Source organism: Carassius auratus, unplaced genomic scaffold, assembly GCF_003368295.1.
Source record: "Carassius auratus strain Wakin unplaced genomic scaffold, ASM336829v1 scaf_tig00216880, whole genome shotgun sequence".
In the NCBI taxonomy this organism is placed as follows: domain Eukaryota; kingdom Metazoa; phylum Chordata; class Actinopteri; order Cypriniformes; family Cyprinidae; genus Carassius; species Carassius auratus.
This window is the reverse complement of record NW_020528783.1, coordinates 300,852-305,261: the sequence shown is the minus strand read 5'-3', so window position 1 is coordinate 305,261 and position 4,410 is coordinate 300,852. Positions and strand designations below refer to the sequence as shown.

Below are 4,410 nucleotides of genomic sequence, written 5' to 3'. Positions count from 1 at the left end.
GGAACATAAAAGAAAATATTAGATGAAGGTTTCAACTGTTTTGTCTGCAGAAAGAAAGTTGAAGTGGTTCTAAAGCTTTATGCTCCAAAAATGACAAAAAGGTTGTGTAAAAGTAATTCACAAAGCTGAAGTCTATAGATAGATAGATAGATATGTGGGTGATTGGCCTTTTTTAATTAGAAAGGAGGAAGGAAAAACATGGAGTCATGATCCCATTAGAAAGAGAAAAAAAAGAGGAGGATGGGAGGTTGTTTGCATTTTTACAAATGTAAAGAGTTTGAACTCTCCTGTCTGAGTGAGCCTTTCATTATGACTCTCATTACAGTAAACACACAGTTTATTATAAAATAACAAGCTCAAGCTTGGCACACCAAGATGAGCATGTCTATGCAATGACAAAATGTTGACAAATTGTTTTTGGGTGAGCCGTCCCTTTAAGGCATTAACTTTTCTCTAAGAATTCTCTACATGCTGATAAACCTCCACAAGGCAATTCGGTCAGGATTTGCTGTTCCCCCGGGGACACTTTTTGGAATTTTGTCCCCACAAGGATTGCAAAACCTGCCCATATAAGCACATATGTACTTAACACTGGTAAGACACAAACCACAAATCTCGTTTAATGATTTCTGGTTAGCCTGTCTCTCTCTCGCTCTCTCTTTTTTTCTGTCTGCATTCTCAGCAAAGCTCTGCTTGCTTCCATATGCTCTCATTTAAATGCCCTTGATTGCTTTATTTTATTTGTAATAGTTGAGGCTGTGTGTGTGTGTGTGAGAAGAGATAGATGGATTTCTGCGAGATCAGAGTTGCCTGGTCGACATTCCTCCACAACCCTAAGACTAACTGACTGGGGTGCCAGAGTGTATGTGTGTGTTTGTGTGTGTGTGGATGCATGTGTGAGCGAGAGTTCACGGATGTGAGGTTGAATGTTTTCTAGAAGATGGAGGGATTGCAGTTCGATTGGTATTAATGGGCATGACCCTAGTGGTTTTGTGCTTGAGCTTGTGTGCACAAAACACAGGGATTTTAAAACCTTAAACTCACTGAAAAACAGGACTTTGTGACACAGGCTATTACACAACGTAACAAGTGTACGAGTGCTTTTAACTAGATTGGCTACTCAAACTGTTCCTCCTCTCTAATCTTGCTACAAAAAACAACTGAATTTGCAATGGTTGCCTTTTGAGATGGTTTCATAGCCGAGGATTTCTTGAAGAAAGCAGCTCACCGAAACATTGGCTGTATCCATGGAAATCGTGAGGCAATGATGTTCGTTTTGTTCCCACCTATGGCTAACAAAAGAAGTTAACTACACCATATGTGCAGCTCCAAGTCTCAAGGGTTAAATCGGGAAGTCATTTAAAACCACTCTCTAGCCATCAATGAAAAGAAGATATGGATGCTTTGTGTAATTATTTTAATTGTCCACAATTAGCCTTAACAATACTCCTCAGATGTTACCTCTCCCTACAGGGTAGTTTTAATTGTTTATGAAAAAAGAAGAAGAAGAAGAAGAAAATCTGGATTTTCTAAATGCAGCATCTGATTGATGTCTCCATGTTCTCAAAATAACATTTTCTTTTCCTTTTTTTTATTATTATTATTTTTTTTGCGTTAATATATCCAAGATTGTTTTATGAGCATTTTTCAATTCAGACATGTCATGTTGGTAATAAATAGTTGACCCAATATTTGACTAAATATAATTTCTTCAGTGTGATGTTTATGGTTTAGTCCCGCGGCAGACAAACAATAGCAATCCATGCTATTCCTTTAAGACCAGATCGCTGTTAAAGTGCATTTTACCTGTCTCTCTACATGCCAGTATCATTAAGTGTTATTAGAGGTTAGCCATCTGTGGTGCCACCATAAGCCTTGAACACTTGCAGGACTCAGTGTGTATGTTTGGGGTGGGCACATACTCAAAAGCATGAGCCTTCCCTTCAGCCTTAATGGAACAGACCGGATAATATTTAACCAATGATTCTCTCACCTTTTCTCCTGGTTCCTTTCACCCACCCCTCCCTTTCTGTTCTGCTCCCACTAACCATAGCCATTTCTAAAGTTAATGACACAGAAAAAGAAGACAGAAACAGCAGCTGAAAGGGAGGAAAAAAGCTGAATGAGCAAAGAAAAAAAATGATAATGATTGAGGGAGTAAGAAGAAAAATCAGGTATATGAGAATCAGGTATATTAGGAGAAACCTGTTGGATAATTAAGCATCAATTATATATTTAATTCAGAGATTTGGCAATTTTAAGCTTATTTGGAAGCATTAGTTTGTCCCCTTGTATTAGTTCCTAAATGGATAAATAAATCATATTTTCAAATTTTTGGTGATTGAGAAAATATTACTGAAAATAATTATGTAAAATTATTGAAGTTTTGTTTAAATCTAATCTGTTTGAGACAAAATGCACATGCACCTTTCATTTGGGTTCAGGTGCAGGATGCAATGAAGAAAATGTAAATAACATTAAACAAAATAAAAAATAAAAATTGACTACAAGAACGTTTTCAGGTAAAATCACATTATCATCTGAATATTAGTTATATAGAACAAAGGTACAAAAAGACTTCATCAAAAATACTTATAAGTCAAATTATATACATTTTCAAAACTATATTTGTACTGTAAACAGTACATGAATATTTTAATTTCACATTAATGTAAGTGACTTTTTATTATAATAATAATTTTGTTTTATGTACATGATCATGTGACTTCTTATGGTCCAGTTATTAGACAATGGTACAAACTAGGATCTGTTGCTTTTCAGATCATGTGCTCTTTCACAGACTTCCACATTAGCAGAAAGCTTAAGTGTTGTTGAAATGGCCACGGTGATGATTTCAAAATAGCTGCAGTAATGCTAACATAGCAGTAGATATAGACTTCTCCTTTACACAGCTCTTAACAGAAGCGAAGGGACGGAGGATAGAGACGAGAGTAAGAAGGGACTGACACTGACACAACAGTTCAAATATGTATCTTGGTCATGCCAGTAAAGCTAATTGAATCTGAAATTAAATTTAGCTAGAGGGATAGACGAAAAAAAGGGGGCGAGACTGGCAGAGAGAGAGGGATTCACAAATGGGGGAGTCGAGTACTGGTAGTTGTGCCCCTGCCACGGATTAAAGTCACAAGCGCTCTGAGGCAAATGTAGTATTAGTCACTTTAATAATTAATCATCCTCTGAGCATGTTTTTTTGAGTCATGCAGTGACCCATTTTTAATTCCCTTCCACTAGCAAAAAAAAAAAAAAAAAAAAACTAAAATTAGCGAGAGAGGAGTGTTTGCCGTTTAGGGTCTGCTGGGTCAAACAAACTCATCTATTATCTAAATTCCCAGGGTATATAATAGGGAATCTTGGTCTTTCCACAGCTATTTGGCTTTCAGAGTAGCCACACTGCAAAAAACAAACAAAAAAATAGACTAAAAGGGGATACGATGAGCTCCCAAAAGGTCTGCAGGATGTCGTCCTGGAGAAATATGAGGCCCATATGAATTGTGTCCCCGGTGAAAGGAGATCTCCCACCGTGCTCCTCCTGGCTTTGATGCCCACCACCACAAAAGCAGATGGTTCTGGCCCTCAACTCTCTTTTCCCGTCCCCCACCCCTCCCGCACTGTGAATACAATCCCATCCACTGCTATTAGCCCCCTGGTTGCTCTGGCTCTCTATTCGGCTCCAGCTTCAGGCTCCTTTCAGACCACTGCCCAGAACCCAGGGGGCTGCCGGGGCAGAGTTACCTAGTCAAGCATTCACCATCGCTGGCTGGCTTTGAATGGAAGTCAACTGAGTGAAAAAAGACATGTTTTTAGAGGATGGAGTGGAAAAGGGAAGAAAAAAAAAGCTTTTGAGGAAAGATCGATGAAGGTTTTTCCTCTCCAATACCTCATTCACTGCTCGCAGGTTACAAAGCAGCGGTGACTGCAGGTGGTGTGGAATTTTCCGGATGCTTGTCTAGATCGTCAAAGACTTCATTCGAAATGTGATAAAAACCGGAGATGCCCCAGTAAAGCTCTTTGCACTCTGTTTTCCCATTTCCGACACGCTAAATTGAACATCCCAGTCACTCTTAAGCACTTCTGCAATCAATGCAATAAAAAAAAAACCCTGCAAATGACCTCTGAAACCTCATCTTTGTTAATAACCCAGCTTGATCTCTCGGGTTCTCATTGGCACAAGCCAATTAACTGCTGCTCTCGGAGGTCGGGATCAAGTTCTTAATTGATTACATGGCGATAGCTTATTCAATTATCAATTAAAGGAAGAAGAGCTGAAATGAGGGTAAACTCAATTTTCCAAATGAGATCCTCTGTGGTTTTGCCTGAGATATGTTCAAATTGTTGTTTGGGAAGAGTATAACAACAAATACACGGAATGCAACTGAAAGGGCTGACAGG

At 38.6% G+C, this 4,410-nt stretch overlaps 1 long non-coding RNA gene across 1 annotated transcript; it reads right to left on the bottom strand.

Moving 5' to 3' along the window:
* Positions 1-2,729: 2,729 nt before the first annotated feature.
* Positions 2,730-4,101, bottom strand: LOC113099211 (uncharacterized). Its single transcript, XR_003289320.1, has 2 exons — positions 3,899-4,101; positions 2,730-3,799 (listed from the first exon to the last, which is right to left on the bottom strand). It is a non-coding gene; the product is annotated as an uncharacterized LOC113099211 (long non-coding RNA).
* Positions 4,102-4,410: the final 309 nt, after the last annotated feature.